Genomic DNA, 19,832 nt, shown 5'->3' on the forward strand with positions numbered 1-19,832 from the left:
AAAGTAAGAGAGGGAGACATATGTCCCTTCAAAATATAATCACAACCAAATGTTTAAAGGTTTACTACAAAATAACCAAACTAAGTCCAAGGTTCTTTTGCTCACTAGCTCGTCTGTGACCCCATCTAACCATCATCAACCCACAATCGCATTTTATACAAACACGAAAGCCACAATTCAGTGGGGAGTAACTTCGAGTCCTCCCAGACACGAAATGTCATATTTAATGTAACATGTAATGCAACATGTAAACAACATCATAAATCAATTAACTATCGAGTATTCTAACATATGAACACTAAACTGACCAAATTAAACTATCATGTGAAACATATAACAAGCAGTAATCCAAACTTTATCAATTGTAACCGGCTTGCATCTCACCTATTACAATTGATAAAATCACCATACAAGAAAGGACAATATATCAAAGACAGGCATAAGTTCTTAGTACGGTCAATAGTCACTCTGTAACTCGAGTCTATACCACGAGGTAGGGAAGGTAATCGAACCGGTATCCTGGCTCAGAGGTTCTATCAAAACATGGCCAGGACACAACACAGCCCTAGCCTAAAATCTGCGCAGACCTAGACATGCGGATACACACCACCGCACCCAAGACTCACAATTTTTCTAAAACAAAGTGAGTACCCTAAGGAGTCCACCAAAGGGTTGGCTAGTACTTAAACTGACCACTTACTATCAAAATAAGTAACGAGGTCATGCCCCAACTTGGATATAATCCCACCAAGTCAGGAACACAGAGGCTATCAAGCAGTGAACATACACTCGTCAAAGACTATAATGGCCTATCTATGATGAAGGCCGAAACACTCACCTAGGACCTAAATAAAACCAATCTAGGTCCCAGCTTGAATACTTTAGCCCACACCACACAAGACAAGTAGGACACCCAATTAACCAAAAGAGAGGCAAAGAGTCCAAACTTGATAATATTAAAGGTTCCAGGGAATCTAGGGCCGTTTCTTCAACATAAGAAACCATTCAAATCAACCAACAACATATGTGAAATAAAAACATAATAAATGGCCTAAAACAAGAATAAGGCCAATTATCCATTTTTCACAATAATTTACATCCAATCAATTTTTACCCGCAACCCCAGCCCCGCGATGTACGGGTTAAATCGCGGCCGACCAATCACACGCTTGACTCGACATCGATTCATCAAAGGGACCAAGGCTCGATTTTCGCTTAATCACCAAACATTGCAATTATCGCTATAAAATTCATTTTAAGCCTATTCTTTACAATTTCATATCATAACCTATCCTAACATGTGCAACTACCAATATAAACATAATTTTACCATCAACATTATATTTACTACTAATATGATTCATTTCAAGAGATTACCCATTTGTTACTTATACTAAATATAACATTAATAAACCCGAAACGACAAATAATGCATGAAAAACCGCGAAACAAGCAACGGGCCAACCCGGGCCAACCCAGGGCCTGCCGTGGGCCTGCCTGGGCCTGCCGGGCCTGCTGGGCCTGCTGGCCACCACCCCAAACCCTCTATTTTTCCATTTTTGTTCAGTTTAACATCGTCTGAAGCATCAATTAATCATTCCCATTTCATTTCCATACTAAAAAGTGAACTTAACATACAAAAGACATTAATTTAACCTATATTTTCATGTGAAATAAACTACCCAAATAACCTTCACAAAAATCATACAACAAGCAAAGAATGTGACATTTATTCGTCGAGTAACCCGAAATATGTTACCTTAAGCTAGAAAATGGCAAAATAACCCTTGAGAAAACCCTAAAAACAGTAGCTACCCATCATCCTCTACTATATAGGAGTCCCCTATATCATCCTCATAATCTTCACCTATTAAAAACAACAAAAACACAATAATAATTATCAAAACCGAAATTATGCCCAAAATCAGCCAAAATCGACATAATTAAAACTGAAATTAAAACATACTAGGATGTACATCTTGAAGAGAGGATTCCGAAAATATAAATTTTGCGAAAATCGGACTAGAAACGAAGAAATTATGATGAAATTACGATTGTAAGATTATTATTATTTTTTTTTTGAGGAATTTGGTCAAGAGCACAAAAGAAGGACAAAAGAAGTCTTAGGAAGAAATGGGAAGGAGGAAGGGGAGGTGTGGCGTGAGAAGGGGAGGAAGAGCGGGAATTTGGCGGGATTTCATGAGTCGGTTTTGGCTCGTTTCGACAATAATTAGAACCGCTTGTCAAACGCAAATTCCGACAAGGCCAAAGTTCTTAAACACGAGATTACAAGAAGATTGAGTACTCATATGACCCATTTCCAAAATCGTTTGTCCAATTTTCAAAAGAGTTATCATTTTTTCCGATATGCCCTTATTTCGAAATAAAAAGTTTTTACACGGTTTAAACTATTTTTAAACATTTCGAAACTATCAAAATAAATACTTTACTTCAAAATATAATAGAATTACATTTCGTTGAATTATTATTACTTCAAATACATTAATATTAAATTCAACTTGATTAATAAATTATTTTCGCAAAATAATAACGGTCCGAAATTACGGGGTGTTACAGTCCTGCCGATTGTGGGTTCTCGATTTCCGATTTAGGGTTCGGGTCTTGGATGCGGACTGTCCTGCCGCATGTCGAATCGGGAACTGTGCTGTCCCAAGAGTCTGGCCAAATTTAGACTAGGACTGAGTCTTGGGAGTACCATTATCGTCCTACCAGGGGAATTATATTTATATATGAGAAGTAAAGGTCTTGGTTGGTTATAGATATTGGTATTTGTCTTTCAAGGCAAGAGTTATGCCTTGGGTTGTTTTGTCTTGGTCCTATCGGATACTAGGGGTGAGCTATAAGCCCTATAGTTGCGATATGATCGTCGAGATTGATGTTCCCATCCTTTCTTATGGTGAGATGCAAGCCATAAGTATGAATGTGACATTAGTAGCCACGCCCCATGCAATCTTTGCTAAGTGGTTTTCCAAATAATGGCTACGGTTTCAATTCTTGTAATTTGCATTGGTTGATCCCTTACTTAACTGCTTCACATGATTCGGATTCTAATCTCATATCTATGTTGTAATTCCTTGAAATGCGTACCTTTGCATAAATGACCGTATTCTTGTCCTTCATATTATTTAATGGTCTCACGTGAAAAGTTGAATCTTTATTATGCTAAGGTTGGCCTATCTTATTCCATCTCAATTATTTGCCATATTTACATATAAACTTGATATTCTTATCTTTTGTATGTATCTTATATGACTTACCTGTTTTAGTTCCTTGTTATATTCGTTTTGACATTTTTTGGCTGGGAGAACCTTGAGTTACTCCCTACTGACTGTGGCGTTCATGTTGACATGAATGACAAGCACTAGTTGGTGCATTTATGGGGTGAAGACATGTGTGAGCTAGCGAGTACTTTGGCCTTGTAGCCGGCTTATTAGGATTGCTTAGACTCACCTTTTATTGTTTTGTCATTCGAGGGATATATTTTCCCTCACCTTGACTATCACGTTTGTATAATTTAAACTTGATTTCCGCATTCTTTATTTGTGTTTTGTATTATACTGAACCCGCGCATTAAATTTTAAAAGTTTCAAAAATTTCCTAAGTTTCCGCTTTAATTTATTAGTTATATTTTCGGCGTTTTCGTGGCGTGTCACAGGAAGAGTAAGAAGAAAAGGAAGCAATACGGAGGATAGAGGAAAATTCGCACGGTGCGAAAAATCCCCTCCTAGAATTCGCACGGTGCGAATTTGCTGCTGCCCATGAGTTTTGCTTCATTTCTTCAAGTTTGTTAGAGGGGCTATCAAAGGAGAAACCCATTCCTTCTATTGTCAAGGTCCATATTGTTGAGATGAAGCCATTGCTAGCCCACTTGACGTATGCTTTTCTAGGGGAAGAAGAAACTTTACCGGTAATTATTTCAAGCAAGCTTTCAAGTGAGCAAGAAGAGGCTCTCATTCAAGTTCTAAAGCCACACAAAAAGAAGCCACCCTTAGTTTATATGAAAGAGCCACCCATGCTAGTTCATAAAGAACCTCTTGTGTCCCCTCACTCCTACTTGGTTTTTACCAAGTCCAACCCTTCTTTTAAGGAGTCTTATCATGATATTAGTTTGTTGTTCGATCATGAAGGCTCAATGAACCACTTGTCGTATGCATATGTTTTCATTGTGCATGCTTGGTATGTCTTAACTTTCTACTATTATCATTTCTCTTGTTTGTGTCCTAACATGTTTTATAGGTTACTAAGAGCATTGAGTTGCTCCGGTCTTGACCATTGATAGAAGATGAAGCTTAAAAAGGCGTCGAGCAAACGACGAAAACCAAAAGCGCTTTACGGGAGCCAACGCGTACTCCTTCTCTAATGCTTTTATTAGTCTTGTTTCTTACTAGTGTTTGTACTTGTGTGTAAAACATAATTACTTGAGTAGTGCACACAAGGTGTGTGAGAAATGGTGCAAGTGATTTGTTAAAATCTTTTGATAAGTCCTTGCTTGAAAGTAAGAAGTATCATGGTTAACAATTCAACCAATGCTCCTTATCAAGCCTATTCTAGCTACCCTTGTATCCCCATTATCCCCAACTCACTTTTGACACAATACTACATAAATCACCACCCTTCTTTGCCTAATTATATAAACACTCTATTTCCATTTCGCTACCTCAATCATATCGAATCACTTATAAAATAATTACCTCTTTCACCCTCACACATAAAAAAAGAAGAAGCAATCAAAAGTTCAACTGTAGAGGACTTTTGTTGGAAAAATGGTGGAGTATGTTGAGGTATCATTGATGGATAATTGAGATGATTTATTTTACCCATGATTTGTGCTTGGTACACCATGATAATACCAAGTGAAAGAGAGGAAGCGGAGGATGTAAGGTGTGAATCTTTGAGCTCATCATTGAGAGTTGAGGGTGTTGGTGGTGTAAGTGAGTGAGCTTGTGAGAAGGAGTTGCACTTGTTGGGCTTTGATGGTGATGAGGGTGCCTCAAGTTCATTTCATTAAGGTTGGTTGTGATGTTCACCTTCACTTTGAGGACAAAGTGAAAAACAAAGTGTGAGGTAGACATGAGTTGGTATTACCTTGTAATATATTGTAATATATTCCATTCCAAGCATTGCACTTCATTTTGAAAAAAAAAAAGAGAAAGAAAATAAAAGAAAGAAAACCCGGCTAGGATGAAAACCTAAAAGGGCATCCTAGGCAAAAATGGGAAATTGGCCGAGGTCGGAGTGAAAACCCGAAAGGGCGCTCTGGGCAAAATGAAGAAATGAGTGCGAGCCACAAGAGTAGAAGTGAGGAAAATGCTAAACCGAAAACCCGAAAGGGCGATTTAGGCAAAATGAGAGAGCTAGGAAAAGAAAAATGATGAAATATTGATTTCTTGTCACATATTTTACTACTTCCTACATGGTGTTGGTGACATAAGAGGAGGAGTCAAAGAAGGTTGGAGGGGTATGTTAGAAGTGTGCCAAGGCTATGAGGGAGATTTGGAAGCCTAACTTGTAACTAGCGCTTGGTACATTTGGTGTATGGTTGGTTGAGCTTGTTTATATGATTAGGAGGATTTTGAGGTTGTCCCTTTGTTGAAATGGAGGTGTTGTAATGGTAGGCAACCTTGAGTTTCAAATGAATGGAGTGATAAGGGGGAGAAACAAGGAGGACGCGTGAGAGAAGAGGTTCATTATGGAGGCTTTGGGTCACTTAATTTTGTTATGATATTGTAACGCAATAGCGACCATGTTGATAATGTGATGAGGGTGACATAAGTAAGATGAGGTATGAGAGAAGAGGAATGGATTGATTGAGCTTACCCATACTTATTTTGTGAGCCTTTTGTTGATTGATTGGTTCTATAATAGTTTCCTTGGACGGGCAAAGGCTTAAGTGTGGGGTATTTGATAGGCTCGTATTTCTAACATCTATTTAGCTTATTTTATGCATAATAAAGTAGAATTGGGACGTGGTTTCACATGATTTACGTCACATTTACCATATTCTTATATCCGGGTTAGTAATGGAGTTTTGAGCAATGATCGGAAGCAAAGGCATGTCTTGAAGTCCACCATGGTACAAAACATCTACAAGCAAGAAGGAAGAATAGCTAAGACATAAAGAAGTGAAAGGATGAAGCAATTGAAGATTTGAAGCGTCGTTTGTATAAGGATCGACTTCAAATGGGTACATCTTGAGTTCTAGAGCTTGTATTGATGCAAGGCCAAGTGGAGGTAAAAGCTTATGTTCTTAGCTTTCCACGGTAGGTCACACGCCTCATTTGGCCAAGTAACGATAGAGATATGGCCTTCGGAAAAAATGCAGTCAAGGGGCAAAATCGCACGGTGCAAAATTGTGGGCAAGGAAATCGCACGGTGCGAGTTTTCTGGGGAATTCGCCTATTTGATTACGGGCTTCTCTCATCTCAAGCCCATGGATACTTGGTTGTATTAGACTATATATAGTGTTGTTTCCTTTAGGTTTAGGGAGATATTTTGCATTATTGAAGAATTAGTTTGTTATTTGGAGAATTATTCATCTTTTAATTGGATTTAGATCTAGTATGGAGAACTAATCTCCTCTTCTTAATCCGACTCAAAGGTGTAAACTTTGGTTGTAAGACACTCTAATCTTTCCTTAAGTATTATTATTGTTGTTAATCTCTTGTGTTTACTTGCTTAATTTTGGAATCCTTGTTTTATTATGGTAATTAAGTGTGATTTCGTTGTTACTTAATTAAATCAAGTTCCTTAATTTCCTTGTAATCCTATCTTGCAACAACTTGTTATTAGACTAATGAATGTGATTTCTTCTTGGTTTAATTAACATTAGAGAGATTAATTTGTGATTACTCATTAATTTTGTTTTCATTGTGAGAAATTGAACCTATTAAATTCCTATTGCTACATCTTCTTGTTAACCAATCTATGTGTGTGATTTCCACTAGAGGGATTAATAAGTTGGGTCAATTGCTAAGTGTGAATTCCTTGTTGTTGGCTTCTATTAAGGGAATTTGGAGATTCAATCTCACTAATAGGGCAATAGTATTAGTTAAAGGATTGATTGAGTGGTTTTATCAACTAAAGTGTCTCACTTTATTGAGTCGGGTTAAGTCTTTCTCAATATTTGATAATTTTCCATCTTAAAATTGCTTGCTTGCTTGTTGTTAACTCTTGTTTGAATTTCATTTTGTCTTTAAAAATAAACCAACCCCCCCCCCCCTCTTTATTTACATAATTGTTTGTTAATCATTATAATTGTTCTATTTAAACAATTGAAAACCGAATACAAAACCCCCCTTCTCTTGGGTACGATCCCCTTCTTACTACTTTACTTGTCTTAGAATTAGTTTGGCCGCCTTAAGTAGCGACATTTTAGACGTGTCACTAACTGAAATGAGAGATTAGCTACTACAATCATGGGATGTGATATGATCTTCAACAACCCAAATTTACGAGTTGACTAAATGATCAGTTACTTGTTTACATAAAAGCTTAGAAATTAAGCTTAGCATCAAAACGGTCTTATACAACAATAAAATATTGCGGTCTACTTAAACAAATACGTATCCCGATATTAAACTATGAGTTGAAAATAATTAGTTTTATACTTTATAACAAAAATCTATGGTTTCAAATAATATGAATAGTTTATAACAATAACTTACTGTCGTATTGAATAAATACGGCGGCTTATAAAATATTATAAAATAGTTTAATAATATTAAAACTCGCTGCTAATAATATTATAATGGAAAAACGCGAATGTTAGAGTCTCCCCAACTTTTAAAAAGTTTTGCCCTCTAAACTTAACGCGAGAAAAATATAAAGAAGCGAAGAGAAGAATAAATCGACTTAAATAGGACGACAATAATTATAACCTCTCTAAAAAAGATGGGGGTGCTTTGCTCTCATAGAATCTTCAGTTTCCCATGTCTCTTCCTCAAACTTGTCGCACCTTCAAAGGACTTTAACCAATGGCAAAACCTTATTCTTAAGGCGCTTTTCCTTCTTATCCAAAATGCGAATAGGTCGCTGCTTATAGGTCAGGTTAGGCTCAATTTATAAGACTTCAGTTTGCAGGACATGACTTGGATCGCTAATGTACTTCCTTAGCTGAGAAATATGGAACAGGTCATGAACCTTCCCAAGATTTGCTGGCAACTCCAACTTATATGCCACTGGACAAATTATCTTGATCACCTTATAAGGACCCACATACTTAGGACTCAACTTCCCTTTGATCCTAAACCTTTTAACACCGTTCATCGGTCAAACATTGAGGAACACCTTATCACCCACCTTGAACTCTAAAGGTCGTCATCTTATATCTGCATAAGATTTCTGTCTATATTGAGCTACCTTCATCCTTTCTCGAATCAGCTTGACGCCGTCAATGGTCTCTTGTAGCTTCTCAGGACCCAACTCACGAACTTCACCAGCTTGATCCCAATATAACAGACAACATTATTTCCTCCCGTACAAAGCCTTATAAGGCGCCATCTTGATACTTTCATGATAACTAATGTTGTGGGAAAACTCGACCTAACCTAAATTCTTCTCCCAACTTGTTTGAAAATCTAAGGCACAAGCACGGAGCATGTCTTCAAGGGTATGAATAGTTCCTCTCGTCTGTCCATCTGTAGCGGCATGAAAAGTTGTACTCATCATCAATTTACTACCCATAGCCTTCTGCAGTGCTTGCGAAAAACGGGAACAAAATCTCGGATCTGGATCATACACTATATCCAAACGAACACCATGATATCTTGCTATCTCATTCACATAAGCACTTGCCAAACTATCTACATTCCAAGTCTCCTTGATTGGCATGAAATGACCACACTTCAGTAGACGATCCATGATCACCCAAACGACATCTTTACCACCAACAGTTTTCGACAATGCCATCATAAAGTCCGTAGAGATAGACTCCCACTTCCAAGTAGGAATCGCCAACGGCTGCAATAAACCACCTGATCTCTTATTGTAATACCTCGGATATTTTGAACTATTGGGGACTCTAACGAGTAGGACATACTTTGTCAAGTAAGCTGTTTATGGATTCTGGAGTACATTCTGCTTTGGATATACTTGATCGAGTGGGGGCAACTCGATCAACTAGTGGGTACTCGATCGAGTATGTTAGTTACTCAATTGAGTAGCTCGGGTTTTATGGGTTTTGACGCGGGCTTGATTATAATAGTGGAGGAAGTATAAAAGGTTATATAGCCGGTTTCTCATTTTATTCTCTCAATACCTTTCATAATTTCAAACGACGCTCTCTTCTCTCCACATTTACAATCAAATTCAAGGCTAGGGTTCGTAGTTTTTGGGGACTTTTATATCTTTGCAATCACCAGTTATTGGGTAAGTTCCTTGTGTTGTTTTTATATCGTTTTGTTAAGATTGCTCTAATCCTAATTGGGTTCTTTGGGGGTTTTGGGTAGAAATCGATTTATGATGTGTAATTGTTGATTATTGTTGTAGGTGACAATGTGGTACTTTTGTACATTTGTGTGTTTGGCTGCAATTATAGCGGATGGCGAAAAGGTAGGGTTTCGCTACTCAGTTGACTGTGTAAATTTTATAAGATGGCTTGATTGGTTGATTGGCATGTTTATTGTTATCGTTAATTGGAATTAGCATTGTTATCTTAATATTGTGGATTGGTTGATTATTTGTCTATGGTTCGCGAGGTGCGCCCTCGGCTGAATGGAGTCACTTGTCGGAGTGGCTTCACGCCCTTGATTTGCCCCTTGTGGTTTCCATCACAAGGGGGATGTGCACATTAATGAACATGGGTTATTCGCTCTATGGTTTTAAGTGGAGCTTAGGTGGTATAGCTACGGTCCCCACTGGAGGCGAGGAATATCTGTTACGATGGATATTCTGGCAGGGCTACACACTTTAGTGTGTAATCAGATGATTGGTAAGGAGATGGAGTTGGAGGAATATGATTGTGTAATTGAATGTTGTTGATTTCTTATTATGTTTATGCAGTAACTAACTCCATTTAAATGTTTTAAAAACTGTGGTGATCTATTCGGGGATGGTGAGCAGTTGATTAACTGATATTTCTTTGGAGTACTCGCGGGATCTAGCTGGGGATGGAGTCAACACATATTAGAGTCTTTAGTCTTCCACTGTGTTTTTCTAAGACCGTTATACATAGTTGGTTTGCAGTTTTGAGAACAGTTGTATTTCACTTTCAGTTTCGGTTTTTTTGTACGCACATTAAACTTATTCACTTAAAGTACTTTTCTTTAAGGTCTATTTTGATTACTATGCCTCGGGTAACCGAGATGGTAGCATCTCCATGTGCTAGGGTTGTCTGGGTAAGGCACCTTGGCGTATGGGGGTGTTACAAAGTGGTATCAGAGCGACGATTTTGGAACCTGTAACCAATGAAGCCAATGAATGTAGAGAGTCAAATTAAAATGAACCCGGGTAGGATTTGTTAGGAGCTAATGCAAAGGCTTGGGGGACGTCCTAAAGTCGTGAACTCGCCCTACAACTTTGAACCGGTCACTATGGGGTGTCATGGGATCGCTACTTGTTTGCTGTTGTTTCATATGCAAATGTTGGATGAAGTGTGTGGTTGAATGGATGAATTGGTTGGAAAAGATTGAAGTAGTAATTGCATGAAGATATAAAATTTATGTTTAGAGCATGTTCATGTGACGAAGTGAATTTATGATGTGGTTATATTAGTAACATGTGATTAGAGGATGTGATGTTATATATATTTATGATTTTGTTTACGTAAAGTTATAAAAGCATGCGGGTTGTACATGATTGATAAGTTGAATATTGTATGAGCATGATGGATGTTATTGTTTGGCTTTTGTAGATAGTAACATGTGGTAAGGGATATTGGTTTTACGAGTATCGAGTCACTTTTGTTTGCTTTGTTGTTGTTTAAGTTGTATGAAAGGTAAAATCAAGTAGTTATGTTGTCCGATTACGAAGAAGTTGTCTTTAAAGTATTATAAGTTGAGATGCATATATGATTTTGATGTGATTCTACTTGGAGGTGATATCCTTTTCTCTTACGATTCTAACCATAGGTCACACGCCCAAAATGACTAAGAAACGAGTGAGATACGACAGTTTTACGAAAATTGGACAATGCTAAGAACTGCATAGGGTACTCGATCAAGTACCCCTTACTCGATCGAGTACACCTCTTTGTACTCGACCGAGTACACCTCTTTGTACTCGACCGAGTACCCCGTACTCGATCGAGTAGCCCTGGTAATTTATTATGCGTGCTTCTAATCTTCACCTACTCGATCGAGTAGGCTGTACTCGATCTAGTAAGCCATGCTTTGGTCATATGCTTATCTTTTGACCTTGTCGCGTATCATATTTATTTCAAAGTTGTTCTTTTGCTTCTTTATGAATTGTCTTACAAATGTGTTGGTCCTGATGCGTAAGTTACTAGATATTATGATGTAAGGCGTAGCACCATATGATGAGTATGAGTTTCGTGGGGAGGACTTGGGTTATATGTGGTTGTGATGGATAGTGGTAAAAAGAAAGGGAAGATTGACGAGCTTATCGAGACAGGGAGCATGTTTTGTGAGAGGTGGTGACTGATATAGTCGCGTGTTGAGTAATCTAAAAGTAAGTGAATATGGGCAAAATGAGTGATGTAAGTTTAAGGAACGTGAGAATGAAAAGATTGAAATGAGGGATGCGAATGGTGGTAACTTGAGACGTTTAAGGATTTATGGAGGGAAATAGTTATAACTAGGTTGGTTAAGAATACAGTAATGAAAGGTCGTTGCAGAGGTATGGAGAAGAGTGGTATATAGTGAACATAGATGGAGTTATGCCGCGACTTGGACTTGTAGAAAGTGACTGAGTTTGGAATTTGGGTTATTAAGAGGTGAGCCTAGTGTGTAATTCTTTGGGAAATTAACGTTATGAAGAGAAATTTTGGTTCTAGAGATGTAAGAGGGACATGCAATTAATTGATGAGTAATCGTTGATTGTGTGGACTTAATGGTGGCAAGTGTGAGTGAGTAGAATGATGAGAGAGAATCAATGATAAGAGAGAGTGAAAGATACTGATATGAATTAATAGAATTTGAGTTTTGGAGCAATGAGAAGGTAACCGAAGCACTAAAGAGTTAGGTATTAGGAATATGGAGTTGAATTGCTAATTAATTTTATCGAGTGTAAATGGAAAAGAATGAGGGGAATAAACTATGAGAATGTTAACCGGAGTTATGCGATATAGAAGTAAGGAATCGTCGAGATGTATGATACTATTATAAGGGTGTGAGTAAGTGGTTATGCAGAAATTTCAAGACGACACGTTAGCCATGAGTTTTGAGGAATTAAGGGAGTAAGAAGTTGGTAGAGTATTTGCACGATATGAAATTTTGGTGGAGAGTTAGTTGACGATACAAATTATGGATAGAATTGGAATGAATGTTGAGGTAATTTTTGTTGATGGATTTGATGTTCGTTATTTGGGATGTTAACCGAAGATAGGAAAGGAACTGTTATATTTGGAGGTGAGTGTAAGAGGTTTGTTATACGAATAGTGGTGGTGTTGTGGTGTTGTCAGTAGCGGTTAAGGGTGATGATAAATAGGAAAGATAGCTATTCTAAAGAGGTTGATTTTGTAGAGGCCGGATTGATATGTATGGTTGTGAGGGAGTATAAGATGTGGTTATAGGAGACGGTTTCTAGTAGTTGGGTATTAATGATATGGTTACATGTGTCAGGTGGTGGTATTTATGCCACGGGAGAATGAGTTATGTAGGGCATATGCGTTTAAACTTGGGTGAGAGATACCCATTATGGTAACTTACGTGATCAGGATTGGCTAGTTAGATTCGATTATGGATCTTTGATGTGTATAAGTGTTTGTGTCAGGTTCTGACCTCACGAGTAGTGGTATAGTGTGATAGTCATAAAGTTGTTATCTGTTTATTCCGTGTAATTTGTTGCGTTGTGATCTAGTAAATCGGTTTTAAGGAAGTTTTCTTGTCAAGGAACTTATACTGAGTCAGTGTTTATGGGATTGTATAAATTGCGATGACTTTCGATGTGGTTGTTGTGCCTTGGGTGGCGATCCGGGCACGGTACTTCGTGTTGTGATGCGGGTACTTTCGCGCTGCGGTGCAGCTGTTGGTGGCAGTGTTGCGATGCCGTCATCGATTGTGGTGAAGTAGGCAGGACACTTATGTGATGAACTTTCGAAAGTATATACCAGTTATATATATTGTTTCCTATGAGTTTTAGTTTGGACATGTAGATCGTTGTTTGTTTATTAATGTTCCTTACTAGTTCGACTTGGGAGTGAGGGTAGAGTATGATATGGAAAAGAGTTGCGCATGTGTTCGTTGTTGTCGTAGTATAGTGATATTTTGTTAATGGGACACAGTTGTGAGAGGTTGTTGGAGTAATTTTGATTTTATTTTACAAGAGGCCTTGGTTGACATAGTAGTGACAAATGATTTGTGGAACATGTGTTCTACTGAACTTGGAACTATGGGTGGTTTATAACCTTTTATTGACACAGTAAGTACGGAGTGTTGGGACTTAGTATGAGGACTGTTAGAGAAAGAGAGCCCTGGATATAGGAATGGTTGTAGGTGTTGGCTAGTTATAGTCGGTTATCGTTGACATGCGGTGGTGATGAGGATTATAAGAAGTATAGAAAAGGATCTAGTATTAGTGGGTAACTAGGACGTAACATTTATCTTAAGAGGAGTAGGATGCGACAAAGAGAGTTTGATGGTTGTACATGTTGTGGTATATTTAGAAGTTTGAGCCTTGGTGTAGAATAAAGGATGGATTTGTGTTGTGGTTGATATTATTAACGGTCATGGCAATGCTTGTAGTAGTATAATGTTTATGAGTGTGAGTAAACTTCGATAGTGTTGATAGTTTGGGTGATGATGTTTATGAGTATGAGTAAACTTCGAGGAAGAAGTTCATTTTAAGGATGGTAGAATGTAACATTCCGTTTGGTGGTTAATCTCGGTTGGTGGATTGTCTTAATATTGGATTTGCTAGTGGATAATGTGTTTGTGAGACGGAGTAGCGGAATTTATAGAGGTAGTATTATGTAGTTAGTGTCGAGAGGCTATGCTATAGTTGATGCGATATTGTGAGCCGTTCTATGGAGGTAGGCATAGTTGGTGGAGTTAGTGTTAGGTGTACATGTTTTATAGGTTGGGTTAGAATTTCGGGGACGAAGTTCATTTTTAAGGAGGGAAGACTATAATACCTCAGATATTTTCAGCTGTTGGGTACTATATCGAGTAAGACTTACTCTGTCGAGTAAGTTGTTTACGGATTCTAGAGTACATTTGGCTTTGGATGTTCTTGATCGAGTGGGGGCAACTCGATCAAGTAGCGGGTACTCGATCGAGTAAGTTAGTTACTCCATCGAGTAGCTCTGGTTTTACAGGTTTTGATGCGGGATTGATTATAATAGTGGAGGAGGTATAAAAGGTTATATCGCCGGTTTCACATTTCATTCTCTCAAAACCTTTCATATTTTAAAACGACGCTCTCTTCTCTCCACTTTTACAATAAAATCCATTTTTACATTTTTGGGTAAGTTCCTTGTGTTGTTTTTATATCGTTTTGTTAAGATTTCTCTGGCCTTGTTTTAGTAAGATTTTACACGTAAGTATTGTCTTGCCAGGGGAATATTTTTCAGGGTGATATAACTCAATAAATAATTCCTGACTAGTACAATAAATAAGTAAAGAGTAAACAATAAAATGGAATGCAGAGATTTATATGTGGAAAACCCTGGGAATAAGAGAAAAAACCACGGGCACCAAGCCAGGAGAGATTTTTGCTATAGTTTTCTGTACCCTGACAAGGAATTAGTGTGTCAAGCTATTAATAAGTAAGAATGTAGTAGAAATGACTAGAATGTATACAACAAAATGAGAGTAAGTGAGTAAGTCATTGATCTCCTTTTGTCTTCCTTCCCTTTGTTATTTATAGTGGCCTCCTCTAATCTTCAACGGCTCCTCCAATGTTCATATGAACGTTCCTAGTTAATAGGCCTTGTGCCGTATTTACCCGGAAGTAAGTATTTGACTTTAGAACTGCCCATCCTCGTGTTTTGCTAGGTTGACTGCTTCTTTTCTTTTGTAGGTTTGTTGAATAGGTCTGCCGTGAAAGTAGTAACCACTTTATTGCATTCTGATTGTTGCCTGATATATTCAACTGATACCCAATATGTGTTTGATATATATCCCTCCAATTCAGGCCTAATAGGATGGCCTGACCTGCCTTTTCTTCCTGGCTGGCGTCTGTCTAAATGATAGACTTTGTGTCCTGGGTAGCCCATGTTGGGGCTGGTGTCCTCTACAGTTAGTGCAATAACATTTAAATCTCTAAAAGGATCAAAGGGTATACTTTTGTATTATTATCAGTTGGTCCACGTTTATCAATAACGGTTGGCTTGCTAGATAAGTTTGACATTATTGTCATACTGATGGCGGTGATCAACTGGTCCCTAAAAGTCACACCTATAGGATACGTTTGAGAGATGTTACGGTATGAAAATACAGTCATGTTGATGCCTAATATGACTAATCAGTTAGTCGGAGTTATTGAATAATAATTAGTCAAACGCGATGTGAGATAATTATTTAATACGGATTAAATAATAATGGCTAAGACGAATTAAGAGGTTAATTCGTAAATTGAATATAAACGATTATATTTAATTAATGTATATTGAATTAATTAATTATACAATATTGTCATTGTCGGACAAGTATTAATATATCGACTGAGTCATGTTACTAGTTGATATTTTAATAACCGATAACCAATGACGATTTATAATAAAAACCCGTCATATACATTTTAGCATTTTGAGTCGGACCACGAGCCAAAAATAAGGAGGAAGTGGAAAGCCCACTCCCTCCTCCATGTACACGGTTTGGCCGAACCAAACAAAAGGAGTGGCTCCCTCTCCTTTTGCCCTAATCATCTCATTTACACAGAAATTAGGGTTTCGGGGCAATTCTCTCTGAAATTCCAGATCTCACATCGAAAAACCTCACAACAACTCTCTCAATATTGCAAGTCAATTAGAGAGTATTTCTAGCACAAGGGGCATAGTCTCAGACGATCTTGGGTGCAATGATTAGGAGGAAATCTACTTTGATTTATGTTCTGAGGCCGAATTTCAAAGGACCCGAGGTTGATTCTTGTTCTTTATCGTTTCTCTATTGTTTTTCGTTTATGACCATAAATCGCATGTTAAACTTACGTTATAGTCCTAAAATTTAAGGGTTTTATACGTATATTACCTCACAAGTGGTATCAGAGTGAGGCCACGTAAATTTTTCATGTTGATTTTCATTAAACGATTTGAATCGATAAATTATTTTGCATTAAAAACCGTGCGGCAGCTATTTTTGTCTCGGCTGTTTTCGTTTTTTTTTTGCTTTGGAAACCGTGCCCTACGGTTTTTGTCTGTTCAGACGGTCTTTTGTCTTCGATTTGTTCTTTGCATATTGTTATTATAAACGATTATTATTGCAATATGTTTATGTTTTATCAATTGTAAATTCATTTCTATACGGATTAGGTTTAATTTGCAATTGGTTTTATCAAATCGATTTTTGTTTGGGACTGTTGTAGCTCACGGTTTAGCTGCTGAAAAAAAAAAAATTTCTCCTTTTTGGTCTCGGCAATGCTGCTGGAATTTAAAAAAAAAAAAAATTTTTTTGCTGTTTTGTAACGGTTCAACCGTGAAAAGAAGAAAAAAAAAATTCGTGTTTTATATTTTTTTTTCCGGCCATGTTTTGTGCATAATACAGATTTTATGCATTCGCTTGATAGTGAAACGGTTCACTCACGTACCATTTAGTTATTTTAAAGCGATTTAAAGTAACGGATTGTAATGAATTAAAATTAAGTTGATTAAAGCGGTTTTGTCACATAATTTTAATCATTAAAGGTGGTTTGGATAAATTTAACATAATTACGGAATTATGTCACGAATAAATTTTATTTTAGTTGATGCATTTTTATTTATCGTTATTTTGAATGCCTTGAATGTTTTATTACGTATTTAATTTTTACAAACGGTTGTAACTTAGTGTGGCCTTAGTAGAACGTGTTACCGTAATGATGGAACACGGTCTTGGTTGTATTTTTAGATCTCGCATCTCCATTTTGTTTTTTCCTTGTAATTACAGTTTTAATTTAGAATGTAAATAGGTTTATTTTTGTAAATTTTAATTGTAATTTTGAGAAGACCAAAGATGGAGATCAGATGCTCACTCCCGCTGCATGGACAAAGATGGAACATCAAGAACAGCTTCTCGGGTCCAACGGTGGATTCCAAAGTTCTATTATGTTCTTTTTACTAGGATAGGCCACACTAGGACTTTTATTTACGTTTTGCATTCTTTTATTTATTTTATCGTAACGATAGTTTGCATCATTTTCCGCCTAAAACCAAACCACCTAATAATTGCATGAAAACTGACTCATATAGAGGTCACGCGTTAGTTTTCTATGATATACAGATATCACACGTTTTTATAAGCCATCACCTAAATTAATTCATTCACGCAATGCTAGTTTTTCGTTCACTTAAAATGAATTAAAACTAAGTTGATGGGATCTTCCTCGTATAACCAAAAATTGAGAATAGTCTTTATAGGTCAAACTCCAATGAATCCCTTCTTCGTCGGTAGGCATAATATGACCCCTTCTACGTCGAGTAAGTTGGAACTGATTGACCTATTTTATCTCAACACTATGGTCACTCGTACGATCCTGTGATTATGGTGGACTATAGATAGGATTTACGGAAATCTATCGACCAAGAGTTCTAACGATAGAACTAGCTAAACAGTTGGCTTATCAATTTACGGAAATTGAGTCTTGGGATCACTTGTATTATTCTTGAGGGAGATCAATTATGCAAGTGCAATGAGTCTACACGATTAAAATGAATTTTAAATAGACTTAAATCACCTCGATGAGTTGCTTATTTCGTTTTGTTTTTCCTTTCTTTTTCAGTGTAGATCACGATCACTTAAACTGCTAATAACAAAATGGTTGGCCGTGCTGACGACCCAATGCCAAGTGCCACATTGGACCGTGAGTCCTGGCTTCGGATCTTCATGAATCAGATGAATCGCTACTCGATCAAGAATGATGGATCAAACTTCGCGGACCGGGAGGCGGCATTACGGAATGCCGCCGCCGCGATGGGAAGCTCAAATATCTGACAGAGCCCATCCCGTCAAACCCAGGCCCCACGGCTGGAGCTAACGAGATCGCCAAGTATAACGATTTCGTCATGGAAGCGGGTGCGATTAAAAACGTACTCATTTTTGCAATGGAATCCAATTTGCAGAAACGCTTCATAGCCCAAGGTACAAACAAGATTTTCACCACGCTCACTAAGGAATTCTCGAAAGCACCGAGAATCGTGACCTAGGAGCATACCACTCGCTTCTTTGATGCAAAACTCCAGAAGGGCCAACCGGTTAGCCCACACATTCTCAGCGTGATTGAGAATGTCGAGAGACTGGAGGCGCTTGATTGTAAAATCAGCGAGAACATCGTGATTGACCGCATGCTTCATTCACTCCACGATGGTTTTGCGCTCTTTAGAGCGAATTACTATATGAATGATTTGAAGAAAAGTCCTCATGAACTACACTCCCTACTCGTACAGACCGAGAAGGATATGAAGTTTAGTGGGAGCTTGAAACAGGATGTTCTCGTTGTGTCAAACAAGGGCAAGGGTAAGGGCAAAGCTCAGGCAGACCTAGCGGTAGGCAAACCGAAGTTTAAGAAGTTGAGATCAGGTAAGAGTGGGCCTGGTGAGTCGAGCACCTCATCAGGCGCGACAAAGAGCAAGACCGAAAACATGGAATGCCATCACTGCCACAAGACTGGGCATTGGAGGCGTACATGTCCTGTTTACCATGAGGATATAAAAGCAGGTCGCGTTAAACCTGTTGGTATGTCTTCTTCCTCTTCTACTTTTATTCATATGACTGAGATTAACCACGCAAGTTACAGAACTTCGGTACTAGATACTGGTTGTGGTTCTCATCTGTGTAATCATGTGCAGGGGCTCCGAAACATCGAACCCCTCGTAATGGGTGAGGTGGACCTGCGTGTCGGGAATGGAGCACGAGTGGCTGCCGTCTCGAGGGGAACATACGTGATCCAGCTTCCTAGCGGATTTGAGTTATTTTTATATAACTGCTATTATGTACCCAGTCTTTCTAAAAACATTATTTCAGTTTCTGCACTTGACAAACTTGGTTTTTCATTTGTAATAGAGAATAATACTTGCATTTTCTCATTACACGATATGATTTATGGCAAGGCAGTCTCCATGAATGGAATTTATGTTTTAGATCAGACCACCGAAATATTACACGTAATGAATAAGAAGTTAAAGGTTGGTGACAAAGATCAAACGTATCTATGGCACTGCCGTATGGGACACATTAATGAGAAATGCGTAAAACAACTCATAAAGAATGGAGCTATCTCGGCTTTTGATTTTCAATCATTTGGCACGTGTGAATCATGTCTCATTGGTAAGATGACTCGAACTTCCTTCAAAGGTGTTGGAATGCGCGCTGCTAACCTATTAGGACTCATACATACGGATGTGTGTGGACCTATGTCAATCACCGCATGAGAAGGCTATAGGTATTTCATCACTTTCACGGACGATTTAAGCAGATATGGCTATGTCTAATTAATGAAGCACAAAAGTGAATCCTTTGAGAAATTCAAAGAATACCAGAATCGGGTACAGAACCTACTGGGTA

Source organism: Silene latifolia, chromosome Y, assembly GCF_048544455.1.
Source record: "Silene latifolia isolate original U9 population chromosome Y, ASM4854445v1, whole genome shotgun sequence".
NCBI classification, from domain to species: domain Eukaryota; kingdom Viridiplantae; phylum Streptophyta; class Magnoliopsida; order Caryophyllales; family Caryophyllaceae; genus Silene; species Silene latifolia.